Source organism: Pinus tabuliformis, chromosome 7 (assembly GCF_031772625.1).
Source record: "Pinus tabuliformis cultivar Carrire ecotype Pingquan chromosome 7, CPIR1, whole genome shotgun sequence".
Lineage (NCBI taxonomy): Eukaryota > Viridiplantae > Streptophyta > Pinopsida > Pinales > Pinaceae > Pinus > Pinus tabuliformis.
This window is the reverse complement of record NC_142293.1, coordinates 1,559,641,531-1,559,663,476: the sequence shown is the minus strand read 5'-3', so window position 1 is coordinate 1,559,663,476 and position 21,946 is coordinate 1,559,641,531. Positions and strand designations below refer to the sequence as shown.

The following is a 21,946-nucleotide window of genomic DNA, read 5'->3' as shown; positions in this document are numbered from 1 at the left end:
TGGATTCACCGAGATTTTGAGAGACGTAGGGAGCCATTGCGTCTGGTTAGGGTTCGCTCTGAGAGATCCCACCTACCTCATGCCAATGTCGATGGCTTTTTTACCTCACACATAATTGACTTTATATAATACTCTTTCACATGAGAATTTTTTAATTAATAAAATAATAATTACTTTGAAAATAAATTTCAATTTTTGACTTATGTATATAACTCCAAATATTCTATATAAATTTTGACATATATACAATACTATGTGCTAATACTATGACTTATAATACCACATACTTAAAAAAACAACCATAATTGAATTTATATAATAGTATTTAACATGAAATTTTTTTAATTAATAAATTTAATTAAAAAAAATGTTCATAAATTTTAACTTTTGACTTATATATCACTCTAAATATTATACTAATATTCTAGAAAATTTAGAAAAAATCATATCCATGCCATTTCCTTGAATTTAAAGAAATAAAATAAAAACTATTATAAAAATAAAAATTTAAGAATCCAATTCCATAAAAACATATGACGTCACCTTTGTTGTACATCTTTCATGTTTAGTCTTTCATGGCGGATGGTATTCGTTATACTGGTCATATCAGTAGAAAAAGGTGGGCTTCGATTTATATATATCTCACCAAACACAGGCTTTGGTGTCTCTTCCATCTTCGATTGCCTGCTCGCTTAATATCCTTTCATTGATTCTCCACAGCTTTGTTTTCATGCCGGATTTATCAAGTGCCGAGAGGGATCAAATCTCTCGAGATGCAAACCTCTTTTTTGAGTTAAAAACGTGAGGAATGTTTACACCTCGAGACATTTGACAGATCCAAAGTTAAGATGGATCTAGTGTGCGACCAAGGAAAATTTATCAAAGATATGATTAATTTTATCAATAGTATGTAAATACATGTAATATTAATATAATCATTTTAAATATGCTAAAAATGTCTGAGATTATTTTAATTTTAAATTTTCTTAGTTACCTCAGTTTGTTGAGATGATAAATATTGTTAATAACTTTAATGATGAAAAATGATGAAATAAAAAATTTGAATGCAAAGTGACAATGTAATAGTGTTGAATGATAGAAAATGTGAATAATAAGAATGTAGTTAATTACAAATAGACTTTATTGTGATCAATCTCAAACTATTTTCTTCTACTATTCTTATTGTCACCCTTATTAGTTTTGTCATATTTTCATATCGATTATATGAAAAGGACAATTGAAATCATAAACTATTTAAATCTTTAGCTCGCGTTGCTGTAGTAAACATCATACCTTGTCTCTCTTGCTCTCCAATATTAATAAGTTGAGTTACTATAACACAAAAATCAATGTACATTGCCAATAATTTTTTGTGCTTACACCGAAATCAATGCATCTAATGCAAGCAATCAAATAAGATTAGAAAACAACTTCTACACTTAAATCAATGCATTTAATGTAAACAATAAAATAAGATTAGAAATCAATATCTACTCTCAAATCAATGCATCTAGTGCAAATAATCAAATAGGATTAGAAACCAACATCTACACTGAAATCAATGCATTTAGTGTAAGCAATCGAATAGGATTAGAAATCACCATCTATGTTTAAACTAATGCATTTAGTGAAAGCAATCAAATAGGATTAGAAATCATTTACATTGAAATCAATCCATCTAGTGCGAGCAATCAAATATAATTAGAAATTAGCATCTACATTGAAATCAATGCATCCAGTGCAAGAAATCAAATAGGATTAGAAATCACCATCTACATTAAAATATATGAATTTAGTGCAAGAAATTAAATAGGATTAGAAATAATCTACATTTAAATCAATGCATCTATTGCAAGCAATCAAATATCATTAGAAATCAACATCTACACTAAAATCAATGCATCTAGTGCAAGCAATCTAATAGGATTAGAAATCGCCATCCACACTGAAATCAATGCATCAAGTGTAAGAAATCTTCTTCCCTCTCTCCCCCCTCCATATGTATTTATATCTCCCCTCCATCCCTGCCTTGTCTCTCTATCTCACCCCCCCCAAACAAACACACACACACACTCACTCCATATTTATCAATCTCTCTATCCCTCCCTCTCTTCACCTTCTATCAATATCTCTATCTCCCTTTGTCTCTCTATATCACCCCAAATACATACTCTCTTTCTCCAATCTATATATCTATCCCACCCTATTCCTCTTCCTCTCCCTTCTCTCCCTATCCCCCACTCCTCTCTCTTTCCTCTTGATGTCCTCTCTCCTTCTCTCTCCATCTTCCTTATCACTCCCTCTCTCTCTCCACATTTCTCTCTCTATGTATTTCTTCTTACCTCCCTCTTTTCCCCCCTCCAACTTCATCTCTCTTTCCCTCCCTCTCTCCACTCTCACACATCCTCTCTCTCCCTTTCTCTCGGACCTCTCTCTCTCTCACTTTACCCTCGACCTCTGTTACTGTATCCCTCCCTCTCTCATCCTCTCTCCTCCCCCCCCCCCCCTTCTCTCCATCTCTGCTTCATTGTCTCTTTTTCTCACCATCAAACATACACACACACTCTCTCCATCTCTCCCTTGTCACTCTCTCTCTCTCCACTTCTCACTATGTATGTCTTTCTTCTTCCCTCTCTTCGCCCCCTCATCCAACTCCATCTCTCTATCCATCCCTCTCTGGAACTCTCTCGCTCCCTCTCTCATCATTCTTCTCTCTCCCTTTCTCTCCTACCTCTCTTTCTCTTCCCCCATCTCTCTCTCTCTCTCTCTCTCTCTTTTCCCTCCAATCCTCTCTCTTTTCCCTCCAATCCTCTCTCTTCCCCCATCGCTCTCCTCCTAGCTCTCATCCTTCCTCTCTCTCTCTCTTTCTCTCCTACCTCCCTCTCTCTTCCCCCATCATTCTCTCTCTCTCTCACTCTCTCCAACTAGGTTAATTTATCCATCCCTATCTCCTTCTCCCCCCCTTCTCTCCTTCTCTCCTTCTTTGTCTCTTTATCTCACCCCTAAACATACACACTCTCTCTCCATCTCTCCCTTGTCACTCCTTTTCTCTCTCCACTTCTTGCTCTCTATGTCTTTATTCTTCCCTCCCTCTCTCCCCCTCCAACTCCATCTCTCTATCCCTCCCTCTCTCCTCCTCTCTCTTGTCCTTCCTCTATCTCCCTTTCTTTCCTACCTCCCTCTCTCTTCCCCCATCTCTCTCTCTCTCTCTCTCTCTTTTGCTCTCTCTTTCTCTACCCACCAATCCTCTCATTATCTCCCCCGCTCTCTCCTTCTCTCTCTCTCTCCCCTCTCCATCTTTATGTCTCCCTCTCCATCTTACCCTTCTCTACCTCTCTCACTCTTATCCTTTTCTCTCTCTTGATTCCTCCTCTCCTCTCTCCTTTAATCAATCTTCATCTCTCTCTTGTGACTCCCCCTATCTCTCCACCTCTATCACGCTATATATCCAAAGTTCATATATATATATATATATATATATAACAAATTTAATGTTGTATTAATCTAAAGTTATTAAATTTAATAATATTAATATTATAATATATTAATACAAATATTAGATTTAATAATAATAATAATAATAATAAACTTTTAATATTAATATTAACCGTTAATAATGTTTTTTGCATTTGGACCATAGGATTCACCTAAATAAAACCTCTTTTTTGAGTGTACATAAACATAAAGTGGATCATAGAGTAAATATAAAAAGAGGTTTATTTATATTTTTATTTATTGACCATACCTCTTTTATTTACAGTGGTATTTGGCCCATAGGTTTGGTATATAATTAGATGTTGATTTCTAATCCAATTGATATATTTCTATTTATTTACCATACCTCTTTTATATTTATTTATTTATCATACCTTTTTTATAAAAATGGTATTTGGACAATGATATTTAGCCCATGGCATTAAAATGGTATTTAGCCCATAAGCTTCACCTAAATAAAACTTTTTTTGAGTTTTCGTAAATATAAAGAGGTTTATGGAGTACCTCTGGAGTAAGTATAAAAAGAGGTTTTGTTTATATACCATACCTCAAGTTTATTTATATTTTAAATTTTTATTGTGTTTATACATAATAATAATTAGATTGATTTTTAAATCCGGCCAATATTAGATTAAAAATGTTAAATGTTAAATGTTAAACATTACATGTTAAATGTTTAGGTTTACATATTAAATATTAAAAGATTTTGGAGCAAGATTTTCAATTCTTTGTATTGAATTAATCTTTTCCCTTTGATTTAAGAAATGCCATTTATTTTAATAAAGAGTAAAATCGTTTAAAATTTTACTTAATTTGGAATTTTAATGTGGTAATTTTTTTATATTGAATTAATCTTTTCCCTTTGATTTAAGAAATGCCATTTATTTTAATAAAGAGTAAAATCGTTTAAAATTTTACTTAATTTGGAATTTTAATGTGGTAATTTTTTTTGTTGAAGGCAAATTTATGATCCAAACAAATTCACATATATCATAAAGGAATTACTAAAATCATGACATAATTTACTGTCCATTCAAATACATAGCTATATTTTAATAAATAATCTTAGTCCATTGATAAGATTAAAAAGCTATATATAACTTAAAATGTGCCGACATTAGCTAAATTTTTTTTTATTATTTTTTGAGAACGTGACATACTTACACATCGAGGTCACACTGGGTTGTAGAATGCACCTCTTGGCGCAACAAGGGATCAGATTACAAGTGAGAAGTCAATTGATGCACTTCGAAGCCATTTTTTAATCTCATCTTCTTATTTAATATGACCTATTTCCTGATATGCTGTCTAATTATTTTAGGCTTGAAAACAAATTTTCGTTGAATCATATTTTTACTGCGAAATGCGTTTTCTTTATGACGTTGGATGGGAAAACACTGTTTAGCCTAGCCAATCCCCTCACTCCATTTTCGTCATTTTATTCCATCAAAATTTAACATGCCAGATTTCTCCTATTGTAGTATGACTGCCTTGCCTACTTTGGAAATAATTCGAGTTATCGGCATAGTAAAGTCCAGTATGAAAGCGAGAAAGTTGCTTCTATTGAAGGAAAAGAACGATTTCAGAGTCTAATTATAGCATCTCCATTCAAATCTCTTTCTCCTACTCTGGACAGGCCTAAGACTACCTTCACAAGCCCAGGAAATGGCAATGGCCTCTGAAAGAGATTCAATGTTAATGTGCATCCCAAGGCTCCTGCGAAGAATCTTCGCGTCTCCACTTGGACTAATAGCCCTAGAAAGTATCCTTAGAGAGCACCGTATTTGTTCAAGGATTCATATTCTAGGCAATCGGAGGAGATCAAAGAGAACAATGGGATTGACAACATCCGGCCTCATAAATCTGCAAGCCTAAGGTCGCCCACACCCAAAGGCATGAAATTCTTCATGGCCCCAATGTTTTCAGCTGCTTCCAAGGTTGTTGAATCCAGAAAGAGGATTTTTATGGAGGCAAATGAGACTATTGGGCATACAACTTCTTCAACGCAATCACCGAGCAAAGTCCTGGTGGAATCGCCCTCAATGTTGAAACCCCAAAATTTGTCCCTATATGAGCTTATGATGCAAGGTAGCCCCCATGTTAGAGCATGAAGAAGTTTCAGTGGATTGTATGGAGGTGGACGAGGTTCAATCCACGCCACAGCCTAAAAGCAAAGCCTGCAAGGTTCTTTTTGAAGCTGGGGTTGTTTCCAATCCCAACAAGGAAAAGGAACCTAACCTTGAATTAAGTGAGGAAGGTGAGTCATTAGCTTTATTGGCTCAGTTTCCTGATCCTGGAGACGAGCCCACAATCCTTCCACCCTATAATCCTATGATTAATTATCTATCTCTGTGTCCTCAATTTCTCTGTTATCGTCCAGAAAGAGACCTAGAGTTGGATGTTTTGGGACTAGCTTGTGGGGACCATGGGTTTTTTGAATTTGGATCAGAAAGTGGACTTACCAATGTCACAGAGATTAAGAAATATAGTCCGTGGGAGACCAAATGGATTTTGTAGGTTTATCCACTGATTGTAGATAAATCCATGAGGTTGAAGAAAAAGAAATAGAATCAGTTGATAAATCTAAAGAAAATCCTTGCAACGCTGGTGGTGTCGCCTTTCAACCCAGGTTGAAAATTTTTGAAAAAGAGTAGGCAATGTATGATGATGAAGATGAAGATGAGGAGGAGAAGCCTTCTGGATGGTTGAAAATGTCATTGTCGTTTGTGTTTTTTTTTATGTCTGCTTCAGTTTCTTTGTTGGGATCCAGAAGCCTTGATCGTTTGCCACCATCTATGAAAAACAATACATTGGCTACTGGTGAGTTTCATGCCTCGGTAGTGAATGTTGTTAAAGACATAGAAGTATTTCTAAGACGTGATTCTATCAAAGATATGAAGCATTATCTTTTATAGTATTCAAGGATAAAATTTGATGTTATTATAGAGAATGTTAAGTTCTAGGTTGATTCATCCTTAACCAAGCTAAAGGCACTAACAAATTCTATGATGGAAAGAATCATGGAGAATGCCTTTGAGAATACCCATAGAAGTGGTATTGAAGGAATGGGTAATCATCATGGCTTGGAAACTATTGTAGAAAGGGACATCAAGGACCATAACCTTTCCTCCGATTAGACCTTATTGGAGAAGGGGAGTAGCATAGAGGCCACTCTGAAGTGATTTGATTAGTTTGTTTCCTCTTCAGTTCATAATGAAGTCCACCCAAACAGTCAATGCAAGGGAGGGAGAGCATGCTCTAGAGGAGAATATTAAGCTTGAATTTGATCTTCACAGTGCATCTGAGAACCCATCATCCTCTATAATTCAAGAAAAAGATAATAAAGTTAGATCACATGAACATGGAGACTTCATGCCATTATCTTCTCTAGAAATCCTTCCTCGTTTAGACATACCTTTATACTCCTACTCTGACATAGATGATGAAAATGATATATATGGTAGAGAAAAGGGTTTTGAGGAATCTATGTTCTCATGTTCTTCATATAGAATAGATATATTTGTTGCTTTTGAGGAATCTTTGCCTATGGTTTGTTCTAAAGAAGCAGGTAATATCAATGAACATGCCTCTGAAGTAGCAAACATTGATGAGATTCCTGAAACTACTGTCCTTCCTAACAATGACCAGAATTTTGTATGAGTTGTCGGTGAAGATTCAGAAGTCAGTGAACCTTTCGATCCTTTGGTTTCACAGAGAAACTCAAAAGTAAAGTGAGAATCTGAGGCATTAGACATGGACAACCAAAAACTTGATAATGTGATTGTTGAAGATGAAAGTTACTGTGCTTCTCCTTCAAATGTAGATGGTGAGTACCTTGTGAAGGAATTTCAATTCATAGAGAGGATTGACTCTATGATTTCCCAAGTTGAAAAAAGAGAACTTAAATAATCTCCTTCATCTGGTACAAAAGACTTCATTGGTTCTAGAGTCAATGCTTCCACCCTTCCAAAGAACGCAGTAAGAGAGCTTCTGCCTCGTGCAACTATAGGTTTGTCAATTCTAGTAGCTACTACATTAGCTGTTATTTATTTTGTTTCTGCCTCTAGGAGAAATTCTAAGATCTCTAGTGAAGTTGGAGGGAAATCAATTAAAGCAATGAAAGAACCAGGATACATTTACCACTCCCCATATTCTAGGGTGCACTTTATATCATCCCGGTGAAAGAGGATAGAGAAGCGAGTAAATTTCGGGCTTTCTCCGCCGCATGTGGAATTACTTGTTGAGTATTTTCCAGCAAAGATGAGCAGCTCAGATATAAGTATAGTCAGTAGAGCAAGTGCATATGACACTATTTCTCGGACATATCAAAGGAGGTCAAGAATAGGAAACAACATTTCCTCTGCAACTGATGAAGAATGTGCAGTTACACCAAACTTTTCCACAGACTCAACTTCTTATGAAAGCTTTATAACTTATGTGGACATCATCCGAAAGGAGGGTAGTTGAGATGAGGAGCATAGTGTGGTCACCCCGGTGAGAAGATCTAGTAGAATCCTCAAGCAAGCAACATCTCCTCTATGATGTGAAGATGAAAAAAAGAGGGTTTTTTATATCCCCTCGTTCACACGGCTCATCCTATCCAATGAGCAATATTTCTTTCATTGTTCTTGGGCCTCATTTTACGTTTCAAAATGTATTTACTGCTTAACTGATGCATTCCTCATTGCAATGGGTATATCGTTTTTCCATTCAACATTGGAATTAGATGTATTTTGGGTAGTTGGGATAAATGTTATTATTTTCTTCCTAGATTTTATCTTTGTTGTCATACTCCATTCAACATTAGAATTGGATATATTTTGGGTAGTTGGGATAAATTTTATTATTCTCTTTTTAGCCTTTGTCTTTGTTGTCATACTCAATATTCTCCTAAAAGTCCTAAGTTCCTTATATAAAATATAAAAAAATTATATATATATATATATATATATATATATATATATATATATATTACTAGAAAAACTAAATATTATTTTTTGGTTTTAAGGGAATGAAAAATAGAAAATTAAAATATTAAAAATTATTTTTCCTTAAGCTGAGTGGTAGGTGAGAAATTTAAATACAAAAAATGGAAATTAAATATTAAATTATTGAAGAAAATAATTAAGATAATTTAAATTAGGGAAACAAAATAAATTTATAGTATTTTTATTTTAAAAAAATCAATTAATACTACTACATTATTATTAATTTTGTATTTTGTATTTTAAACTGTATATAAAATATACATAGTAACAAGGGGCTTACCATATGAAAAATAAAATCTTTTTCTTTTAATTTAAAATTAAAATTAGATTATTATTAATAAATTATTTAGGAGATATAAAAATCAAGGTAGAAAATAATACTATAACAATTTATAGTCTATAATCCAAACACATTTCATCAATAGAAAATAACAAGATAGAAAAAAATACAACTAACAAAAAGAATAGAGACTAGTGGAAGATGATTTTTGCTCGAGAACAATATCTAGAGTTACCTCCTCCGTTGTTGATGTTTGCAATGGAGATTTTTAAATTTTAAATAGGATTTGTTACAATGTCATGGGTTAATACCATGGCTTATTAATACTAATGCCCCAAAAAACCCATAACTCACTTGTTTATATGTCATTTTTTAATTAATCAATTTAATTAAAAGGGAAAAAAATAACACATAATTATTTTGGAGATAAATCTCAAGATTTGATTTGTGTATATTGTTATTAATATTCTAGAATATTCCTTGGAGGTTAAGTCCTTCCACCTAACACAACCATATAAATTAAGCGGTTGGTAAATTCCCATAGACATTAATCTATAATAGGTAACAAAAAACTTATTACATGACACATCTCACATTGCTAAAATTAAAAAATCATAAAACTAATTAAATTATAGCTTTATTATTATACAACTTGAGTGGCCTAATGGTTAAGAGCATGTGTTTCCTAGTAAGAGGTCACAACCAGGAGGGGGGTAGAGTATGTATGCCTTTGAAGACTTTAGCAGTTAAGGGAGGTTCATCCCTTGTCCCACAAACAAGGGACTCTCATACACCAATTTGGTCTCTGGACGTGACATTAAAATCAAATATATTATTACTAACAATTACACCGGATGTTACAAATGAAACACCATAAGGAATAAATTCGAGAAGAATAACATGAGCTTGAACACCTACTAATTCTACACCTTAAATGCCCACTATGTTGCAAGAATGAAACCTTGAAGCACTTGTTTTAGTTTTGAAAATATGCTCATTTTAAGGTTAGCCCCTCCATGCTCTCATCTAATATTCCCTAAAATATTTCCGTATTGGGAGATTCTCTACCCTGGGCCAAATATTTTCACACAACACAACACTAGATTAGAATTGGTATCTTATATCTTTGGAACACAACAAACATATGTGTATCAAGTGATTTTTAGCATATTGTTGATGTACTTAACAAGAAGGGTCTCTCATTTGTGCACATTTGAGTTTGCATATCCAAGCAAAAATGTGGAGGGGAGGATGGAAATAATCCACTTACATGAGTTAATGGACTACTAGATAATGCACAATAAACAAAGTGTCACCTCAAGGATATTCTCTAGCACACTACACACTCTCAACCTTCAAGCAACAACATTAACATAAGGAAGTCAAGTTGTAAGAGAGTGTCAAGAGAAGCAAAGGAATTGACCCGCAACAAGAACCCTAAAGTGGTCTCTCACTTCGACAAATTTCCTACTATTGCTCTATCCATCATGATGAACCCACACATGACAATTATGGATAGCTGATACTAAGCCCACAACTAAAGGTTTGCGGCCTCCTCCCAATGATGAAGACTCTCCTCCTTGAATGGGTTTAATTCTTATAACATCATGGTCTATCTACTGAGTTTGACCATCTGCATCAGTTGATAATATATGACTCTTACTCATTGGGATTGTTATATTTCTGCTTATTAACCTTGCGAAAATCGCGTTGTGTTTCTAATCTAAGAGAAAGTGGAGTCACATCCAGTATAAGAAGTTCCCTTACATTACCCTGCAAAATTCCGCTTTGGATGGCAGCACCCATTGTTATAGCCTCATTTGGATTAACACATTTACTTGGCATATTTCCAAAAATCTAAACAACAATCTCTTGAACCCTTGGCACCCGGTACATTCCTCCCATAAGAATAACTTCATTCAATTCCAATGTCGTAATCCCTTCTTTTTTTTTACAACTCTTGGAAGGGATTCTTGTTCTCTCGATTAAGTGATTTGCTAAGATTTCAAACTTCAAATGAGTTAATGTAACATTCAAATGCTCTATACTAGATGCATCTTCCATGATAAATGGTAGATTAATCTATCTAAGAAGAATATGACAACTCCACCTTCGGCTTCTCTGCAGCCTCTTGAAGCCTTTGTAAGGCTATCTTATCCTAGAATAAGTAATTTTTTGTCTTTTTGAAATCAACAACTAAATACTCAAGGAGAGCATTATCAAAATCCTCACTCGCCAAAAAAGTATCACCATTTGTGGCCTTGACTTGCAAGAAAAAGCTAACAAGGTTACAATAATTTGTGTGAAAAAGTAGAGAAGGAGAAGAAATAAATAATCAATTTAAAATAACCTAACATCTCAAGGGAAGAACACGCCTCGAATACACCATTGGATATTTCAAGCATTGTTACATCGAAAGTACCCCCACCAAGATTAAACATAGCAACTAGGCCCTCCTTCTCATTCATGCCATAAGAAAGGGTTGTTAGAGTAGGCTTATTGCTAATTCTTTTTGCATCCAATCCTGTAATTTTACCAACATATTTCGTTGCTTAGCACTCAGCATCACTAAAATAGAGAGGCATAGTAATGACTGCATTCTAGACAATATTTCCAAGGTAACCCTCGACAATTTTTTTTCCCAGTTTAAGAAAAACTAGGTGTAGAGATAAATGTAGACTAATGCACAATGCAAAATTGAAGAGATACAGTGAAAACAAATGGAAAAAATAGAGCACACGTGTCTTCTATGTGATGAACAATCCTTTTCATAAAATAGTTATCTAGTTATTTGACTATTGTGCACTTATTGCCTTTGCGTTGAAACTATATGTTGCACTATATGATGTCTGTGTTGATCCATACTATTGTACTTATGCTTTTCCATATGAATGTTTCGCTACCTCACTTTCTGATCAAGGCCACCCACAACCATACTTAGACTTTTCAATGTTCATGGCTACTACGTACATCAAAATTCCTATTCAAAAGATTATTTGGTAAATAAATCCCAACATTTGTATATATGTGATGCTATAGAATAAGCTATCAAGATTAGCATGTATCTTGCTAAATAGTACAAATGCCTTTTCCCATCAGGGAAAAAAACATTCAATCATGGTTATTACTCTGTCTTAATATTGATAATATGTTACAATCATTCACATGATATGTACAAATGCCCATCCGATACAAAACAAAATCCTAATGTCTTATACCAGTACCAAAATAGATAGTAGCTTAACATTCACATGATACATGCAAATATTGCATTCCATACTCCATCTTAGTATCAATCATTATTTACGATCAAATATAGTTTGAACACTTTGTAAAGTTAAAAAAACAAATCCATTGTTGCCCTACCAGTAGCTTACAGGTAGTTAGAACATTTTTGGGATGTACCTATTGCATCCATGAGGAATAAATATGAACCAAAAAGTGGAAGTTAGCAACTCCATAATAACATATAATTAATGCTTTGCTATGACCCAATTTAGATACATATAAAGATTTGTCGTGTCCAATTCTAGTCATCTATCCCTAAAACTTTGTTGAATGTTACAATGATCTTTTTCAATCAATGACATGAACCAATTTCATTACAATATAATGGGTAGCATACCTCAGAACCAAAATCGCATGTAGAACACATAAAGCATAACTAAAAGATATGTTCTTGTGGATGTAAGGGAATGGCATAAAACCCATAGGTTCCCTAAAAATTTCCACTATAGTCTTCTTAAATTGAATAGAAAAACCCCAACAAAGGAACCAAATTGAAAACTCAAAGCAAGATTTTTGAAGCAACCACCCATTGAAGAAGCAGATTATTACATCATTGTGCATTAGTTGTAAAGTTGATGAAATAATGTTTTGTTTAGTGATTCAACAATGGCCCATTAAATTTAACATCCCTACTATATTTCATCAACACAACAAGTCACCCATCATTGAATTGGATTCATATCAATTAAGTCATATCACAAAAACCTAGTTTTGATTCATATCTTCATATTAGTCAAGTCATGTTAGTATGAACTAATTTTTATTTGATGGTTTAAATTGATAAAAAAATTAACTAACCATTTGGAATTTACATAAAAGAGAATCTCCACAAACAAATACAATGAAGAATTCAAGCACTCTTTCAGGGTAGATCCACTCATTTGATAAAAAACATGGATAATACACAAGAAGTTCAATTATAAGCCATGTTTAACAAGTGAAACTAAATAGTTAGTTTCCTAGAAAAATGGAAGTCCTAATTTGTATTAAGGTTACAATTCTATATAGGCCGTACTACCCATTTGGAGAATGTGTCAAACATTAGCCAGTACAATAAATATATCTTGCAATTACAGACATCACGTATATATCAATTCATGTATCCTCTAAAATATACAAAGTTGACACCACATCAAAATTTCCTTCTCATTCCTCACGGAATATAAGCATTCTACTCCATACGTTCAAAAAAATACAAAATTATCTAATCCACTGGGTTGCAATAGCCTGTTTTTAGCCTATAGCGCATCAAAAACATAAACACAAAGCTTCACTAGAGAAGCAGAATAAGTTGTCTGAATTTCATATCTAGGAAGTGGTACTATAAATAAATATGTCGAATAAGCTCCAAATGGTTCTATTAGTACATGTGACAATTAAGTTTAAATCACGTTTTGGATAACCTGCTAAAATTCCTCAGGGTTCCAAAATCATTTGTAAGTACACCATGACAATGAGCAAATGATTCAGATAATGAGTATTACAATCAGTCCAATGTTCTGGAAAAAGGATTGGCTTTTACAATCTTTGATATCCAAGAGGAATGGATGAGATTGAGTTACTGAAAGCACCTTGCCAATTTTATTGGATGCTCATTCTTGAGGATAGTGACAAGATACATAGCTTGAACCAAAACAACACATGATTTAACCAGTCAGGCCCTCATTTTAATAGTTTATATTGAAAATTTTAGTGACCTGCACACTGGTATCTTCATGGCGATTTTGGTTTAAAAATTTGAACTATACATTATGAGGGTGATTATAGTGCATAAATTGGAATATAGAAGAATACTTCCATGTCCAATTCCCAATATATGGAAATTTAATGTATGGAATCATATTAAGCATGAGGCACAAAAAAAAATAATGCATCATACTTTTCAAGTAGCCAAAAAAAAAGGAAAAATTAAAGGAAGACATTCCCTAGAAGATAAAATGAGTGGAATAATCCTTACCTGGATCGGTAAATGTGACCATACTAGTGCCTTTGAAATCACAATTCTAGTAGTTTCTGCTGTGAATATGATAGTAACTATTCATTGTATATGAAGCATGGGCATGAACAATATTTGGATTATAGTAAGGTCCACCTTGACAAATTGAAGAACGATTTTCACTACCCGTCCCACAAGAAAAATCAAAATACTCTTGAGGAACAGATGGATCAGAACTTGGTTTGGCAATGCAATAAAAAACACTGCCAAGGCCTCCCCTTGAACCTTTTGGTGGTCTTGAGAATAAATAAATCATGTTAGGTGGTGGGCTTGTAGGAGGAAAATATGGTGGAGGAGGAGATGCACACCAACCACAACTCAAATCTACATCATATAATTTTGAACCATCCGGGTTTAGCAGCCCAAAGTTCCTCTCAGTGGCTGGCCCTAGTTTATGGTTCTCATTAAAAAGTGCAAAAATGAAGGTATCTATGACTCTATAGGCCTCATTGGAGTTCCTTCATTGGAAGTAACATGTTTGATGACTCTGGTGTTATAATTTCTAACATTCTTAGGATTCAATCCTATATCATCTAGGTCTCCTTTAGAAGGCCAACCAGTCTCAGAGACAGTTATAGGGATAGTGTCATTGTGAACCAAAGCAACCATAATAGAGTAAATGGAATGAATTTGAGCATCTAACATATTGTTATAGGTGAACCCTTTTGGATCTAAAACCCGTAAAGACTACCCAAACATCACATAGTCCATTGAAACTTCTTTGGGATTGTCTTTGTTTGCAAAATAAGGATATGAATTCAACATGAATAGAACACCTATATCATCCAAGAATTGGAGGGGAGGATTCATAATTGGTAGCAAACTAGTAGCAAATGTGGAGGTCGAAGGAGGAAAGGAACTTGAAAGGATAGCCATATGGTGTGGAGTAGATACCTTAATATTGTCATCCAAGGGTAAAGAAACCAAACTAGAATGAATGTTCTGTATTGCAAGCACTAGTTCAGAGTCTAATGACCCATAACTATTTGTAAGGACCTCATTCCCTACGGTTATATATATCGCACCAAACACTCGCTTTGTCGTCTTCCCCATCTCGAAACAAGTCTGCAACGCACTACATCCTGCTCTGTTGATCTTCGATTGTGTGCTTGCGTAATAGTTTTTCATTGATTCTCGATACCTTTGTTTTCATGGTTGCTTTGAATATGAAGGTCACTAGAAAGCCATTTGTCCTCGTCATTCCTTCCATGCCTACTCCGAAAGGGTTGCTATACCTTTCCAATATAGATGATCAACTGTCTTTCAGATTTCATATTCCCATTGTCCAATTCTATCGCTTCAATCCGTCGAAAAAAAGTGAGGATACCACCAAAGTTATCAGAGAAGCGCTGGTGAAGGTTTTGGTATTTTACTATCCATTTGCTGGAAGATTGAGAGAAGCGCCCTTCGATAAGCTCCTCGTGAACTGCACCAGCGAAGGCGTGTTGTTTGTAGAAGCTGATGCCGATGTTTCCATGGAGGAATTCAGAGACCTGCACCCGCCCTCCCCTACTTGGCTGATCTGCCGCATGATGTGTCGGGCTCAAAAACTATTACCAATTCTCCCCTCCTTCTCATTCAGGTTAATTCACTCATGCTTTGATGAACTCAATTCATATTCCAATCGAAATTATGTAATGCGGTTGAGATGCGGAGGGTTCATTTTCGCCCTTCATTTGAATCACACCATGAGCGACGCGCTTGGCCTCGTTTAGTTCTTGAAAGCTCTCGGTGAAATGGCGAGGGAAGCTGCGAGCCCTTCGGTTCATCCAGTTTGGGAAAGAGAAATCCTCTGACGCCCGACGAATCCCATAGTTAATTTATCAAATATTGTACATCCATAGAATCCCATTCATTTTAGGCCAGGAGAAACCTAATCCTCGCCATCAACAACATTTCTCGCACAACCTACAACACCACAAAGCAGTAAGGCTGCAAATCCATTAAATAAGAAAACGAATCAATATTACAAAAATCATTGAACGTGAGTTCAACAAACCAAGCATATAAATAAGTGGGAAGCTGAATTGAATTCATACCATCCTTCAATGAATCCTTTCTCTTCTTCTCGTCTGCATTTTGATAGGGACTTCGACATATTGAGGCTGAGGAACTTGAGTAGGGTTATGTGATAACCACTCCAAAAAGGAGTCGCTTTAAATGAAAACTATCTATAATTATCAAGTAATGAAACAATTGATGAAATTAAGAGAAGAGGACAGGAACTTAGAGTTTCTTATTTTTTAGCATTGAAAACAAAGACAAAAGCAAACCCACTTACTTTGAAGTCATTATTTGGATTAACGGTACCTGTGAGCGTATTCACATGAGTGGTTAATCGATTCGAATTTCTAATGTGAAAAAGGATAAGCAGAGGATATATTGGTGTTTTGTTTCTTGCATTTCTATTTACTTACAAGGAAGTGTTTTGTGTTTTTTTTTTTTTTTTTTTTTTTTTTTTTTTACTCACAAAGAAATGAAAAATTGTTATATTAATGAAGATATGGTTAGTTATTTCAAGTTGTTTTCAGTTAAACTAGTTCTCAAAGTTGATAGAACTAGTGGAAGGTTAGTTGTGTAGTTAGACAACAGTGTCACTTAGCCCAAAATAGCTAGTGCATGCAGAGAATTCGAGTTCCAGAGCTCTGGTGGAGATTCCAAGGCGGTGTAACATCAATTGTAGACTAGTCTTGAGTGTACAAGTGTTGCATGCAACCAAATTATCAACCTTGGGAATTATGTACTCAATTGGAGGAAAACTCCTAAATAATAGGGGCCTAATTCCTCATGAATTGCACAAGGAAATAGGGGTTGAAGCTAAGGCATAATTTGACTAAGTTAGGGTCAGAGCTTCTCATTTAGTAGAGAGAGATTATTCACTTGTAATACATCTCTATTCATCTGATTAATGCAAGTAGGCCTAAGTGGTTTTTAGAAGTTGTTTTCCTTGGGAAAAATATTGTGCATGTGTGTTATTTCATATTGCATGTGTGTGATTGTTATTCTAAATTATGAATTGAATTCCAAAAATTAGTAGAGTAGGATTGGGTCTCTTGATTTTAGATAAAACTTCTTGAGCATTTTCAATTCTACATCATATTTCTACAAGGCCTTCTCCACTATACAAGTAAAAAGGCAATCAAAATTCAATGAATCTATAAACATTCCTCTGCCAGAGCAAACCCAAGCATTTCCCTTTACCCTTACTCCTAGCTGTATAACTACCCTACATTGCTCCCTTACACTTCAAGACATATGCATATTAAAAAAATGATTTCACATGCACATTGCAAATTTCACACTAGGATAGATCAACCCTATTGCACTCACACCTACTCAATCCATAAAGAATCACATCCAAGCATCTAGGTGAAAGCTTCATATGGAATCCATTCTTAACGTAGGTGCCTGGTAAAGAAACATGGTAATCATTACTCGACATGCAACAACATTTATCCTTGAGAGAAACCTTCTATCCTAGCAAACCTTACACAAAGCATGCATGTTAAAAACTAATACTTCAGATTACCCATGCATGTGGTGGCTATTAGATATATAGCCACCATACAATTTGCTTCATGTAAGACATTTCTTTTGTCTTTAAATACCTTCCTCATCATGTTCAAGACTTGGGGATTTTTTATTGTCACATTCCTTAGTTTTAAACAACATAAATATCAATGTATTATGAGTAGATCCTAAATTATGGCAACATTGGAATGCAACATAAGAAACGATCCATACTATAAAATGTTGAGCTTGACTATTATATATGGAAAGAACCATTAACCACTTTGTTGTGTTGTTACAGTATAAACTCCTGAATTATTGGTTTCATTAAAAAATTCATCGAGTGTTGTTTTATTGGTCCATGCCAAACACTCCCCATGATTAAGAATATTGACATAATTACATATTAACAAAAATGTTAATAAAAAAGATTCAAAGATGATGAACCATTTGTCAATTTCAGGTGAGCCATCTTAACTTATATTTCAATCCTTTTGCAAAGCACTATTGTATATAAATGAGATATTCATCCAGTAACCTTTTCAGAGAGATGCTAATATTTCTTAATAGGGATGTCCGAGCCAGTTGTCTTGATCACAAAGTTTTTCACGGTTACTTTCACAACATTCATTGATACAACAATTCTATCCGTGAACTGATTTTTTCTCATATTTACAGTAACTTACTCATAAAATTCATTTCTTCCTAGTGTTGATGATATTTTTAGTTGATAGATACCTCATAATTTTTGTCTTCAGAATTTATTTCATGTCATTTTAAAAAACCCCAAAGAAATTGAACTCCTCTAATATGTACCTTGTGCCTACAAAGATTTTCATTATTTTGGGACATTTATGTTAGTGTAACTTTCTTCTTAAATTTAACCTCCCCCTACATTCTTTAGAAGATATATAGAAACTTAAATTTCCCTTGTATTTCATTGTCCATATATAGAATAAATATTATATAAAGATTAAATGGATCAATTTTCACAATGTCGTTATCATGTCTTATCACTTAAAACAATTTGAGACTTTGAAAATAACAATTCTAATCTCAACAAACTCATCAAACTTTTAACTTGTCAACAGGTTGTGAGGGTACCCCCTCTTTATGTGTTATTAACAAGATAACTAGTTTGGAAGAAAAATTACATCCTTAGTTGGTCTAGGGTTCAAAATTGCATATACCCAACCCACCCCTCATAACAAATCCAAATTATCTTTCCCGCCATAATGCCCTCCTTGTCATAATGTCACGAAAGCATCGAGTTCCCCACTTTTGCAGCATGCTCTACTCCCAACCTTCCATTTCCTGTTTACTTATTTCATCAGAGGTCATTGAGAATGATAACCCTATGCTAATGAGATTGTTTACAAGCCTATAACAATGACTAATTCATCCAAATACCAAATTATCAATGAAATTTGTTTGCAAAACGGAATAATGAAAGATTCAACCAAATCACAAAGATCACCAAATAATAAAAATCGGACTCAGTAATCCTGCTTGCAAATTATTTTATTATAGAAACAACATTTGCAGTAGAGGTAACATTTTTTGGAGTCATTAGGAATAGATATAACAATAAGCGAAGTATGTTACATCAAATATAAGAATTCCATATATCAATATTAGTGTTTAATATTGAAGATTTAGAGTGATGGAAAAATTTAGTTTGGGAAGATGATAATGTAGAAATTAATCTTTCTCATCTTGAATTTTGAATACGAAGAATATATATATATATATATATATATATATATATATATATATATATATATATGGATAATATACGTGTTACTATCTGAATGACTCATCAAATTTCAGTATCTAAAGAGTCCCTTCCTAAAAGTCCAAATAACCACTATAATTATGACATTAAATTCACCATTTTTATTAACAAAACAAAAAAGCATTTCCTTAATGATAACAAAAGTTGATGCTTAACCACTTGTTTCAAGAAACATCTCTGAAACATTTGCACATGAAAGAGATACAAAAAATGATGAGTTCTTAGCTATCCCAATACTCATAGAAACAAAAAAGTATGGGCTATAATTCCAAAACTACATCTAATAATTCATTTGCCTTTTGATTCAATATTTTTTGTTATGCTTGAAAGAGTACCACTGAAAATTGTAGAAGAATATTTTGAATTTCCTAAAGCAGGGGAAAGACATACATTATCTACCACAACATTTTTGCATGTCCAATCTATCACCAATTTAGAGTCATCAGTGACCTCTAATATGGATACTCCCTACTTACTTGCAAAATGAAGAAAGGTCTATAAAGCTACAAACTCAACCTTTTTGTTTGAGCCTTTGCACAAACAATATTCATATGATCCACAAATTGGTGTAGATATTCCATTGGAATTGTGTAACACCCCAAAGTGCATGAAATTACTAAGGTTAATAAGTTAATTTTATTATCTGTTACTTTAAGTTTTATTACATTATGTTGTGTAACAATAAGTGGTTGAGGTTGGAAGGCCAAGAAAAATAAATTATGGTTACCTAAATATTTGGTAATGATACTTTAACAAAAAATAGAAACTTTTTACAAGAATTAAAATAAACAGTTTCATAGACAGTTACCCAATCTTCCCTGAAGGGAGATTTAGAAGGGAGCAAAAGAATCCAGGAGATATCCTGGAGCTGGAGGAAATAGACCAGTGGGAGAATTCTCGAGAAAGACAGTCAGAAAAGAGTACAGGACTTGGGGGTAGGATTGTAGTCCAGGAACCCAAGGTACTTGATTGTAACTGGAAATAATTAACTGTGATACTAAAAGAAAGTGTTGGGGGAGAGTCTGGACGTAATTGCCAGAACTCGTGGCAGGGAGGACAGACTTTTCAGCGATGATTGTTGGATAGCTGTTGTAGTTATTAAAACAGATAAGTACCATGAAATTCTTAATTTAAGAATTGGTACTATGCTATATGGTAATAATTTAATTGATTAAGTAGGAACATCTTACTGTCTTTAGTATAAAGAAATTATCTGTATGCAGTACAGATAAGAAAGGAAGTTCTTTAGAAAAAGATACATTAAAACAGTAGATGGAGTATATTTAATTTCTTTCTCACTATAAGGAAAAATAAAAACTCTCTGGTGAAATTATGTAAAGAATATTGTAGGTAATTGCCGTGTATGAAAGATTTAACTTAGTATAAAACAAATGAGATTACGCTCTTAAGTATTCAGAACGAATTGTGCAAAACCTTCATGGAATACACCCAAGGAATAGTTGTATTATACGTGTCGTGATTATACACATATGTTACTGCTCCATAATTTAACTAGAACATGCAACTAGAAAACACAATTAAGCTCTGTTTGGAAAGTAGAGGTACCACCTCATCCGTCACCCATGTAATATCTATCAGTCTACGAATAAACCCTTGTATAAATCCTCATTCTACAAACCCTTATTAAAACAGTTAATCCACAAGGACCGAATAGTATTCAATAACAATAATACTATGAGATTAAAACAGAGTCAGCCGACCCTTTGCGAAATATGAAACGGCATACCCAAAATATCAGTTAACTTACAAATTTATTATATATCAGCATATACTCCACTATGAACTAACAATTACAGTTCCAGAATGACGCCTTCGAGTCAATTACGACCAAAATCTTAGATTTCTTTAGCTAATAATTTAATTGACATAAGAACAAGATACAACAACAAAAAGAAATATGTTGAGGGACAAGTAAATTTCCCCATATTTCTCAAACCATACACAGAGTCTGTCAACTCGCTTAAACAACTAACTAATTAAGGAGTACAAGAAATCTAGGCAGCTCTCTACTCTCGACTCAGTGGAACATTGAACCCCTCTTTAACTAAATTGTTGAGGACCAGAATTCCAACCTGGAAACAACTAGCGAAACCATAAGAGTTTGAATCTTGAAGGGTAAGTTCCAGTCTTGCATGAGCAGAATAGGGTAAAGAGAATACCTGTCATAAACCACATTCAAACATAAAATTATTAATTGGCTATCTAAGAGAGATAAAAATTGTGAAAACACATGTTTCATTTTAAGAAGAATGATACCTGAAACTGGAGGATGTACTCTCCAAGCGACCACCTGCACATTCACCTAAACCCTTAATAAATCATTCTAAGCTCAAGAAATTGTCAAAACTCATGAGTCTTCGAGTTAACGAAGTTTACCTTCCGAACCCCGGAGTATAACTATTGGCATCGCTCTGAAATACCCTCAACCCAATCTAGACAAAGGCAACAGTCTGTCAACCTTGGTAAGAGCCATGTCTTCCAAAAAATTAAAAGAACTATTGATATTCTGTATCAAACAACACTCTCCTTCTCCGGACCAACCATCATAACCAGTGCAAGCCGCAGAAGGAGGG

General features: G+C 34.2%; 2 pseudogenes; one reads left to right on the top strand and one right to left on the bottom strand.

The window, feature by feature from the left end:
* Positions 1-10,379: 10,379 nt before the first annotated feature.
* Positions 10,380-11,231, bottom strand: LOC149253961 (heat shock 70 kDa protein, mitochondrial-like; annotated as a pseudogene).
* A 3,967-nt stretch (positions 11,232-15,198) lies between these two features.
* Positions 15,199-15,762, top strand: LOC149253960 (13-hydroxylupanine O-tigloyltransferase pseudogene; annotated as a pseudogene).
* The last annotated feature ends 6,184 nt before the right edge of the window (positions 15,763-21,946 follow it).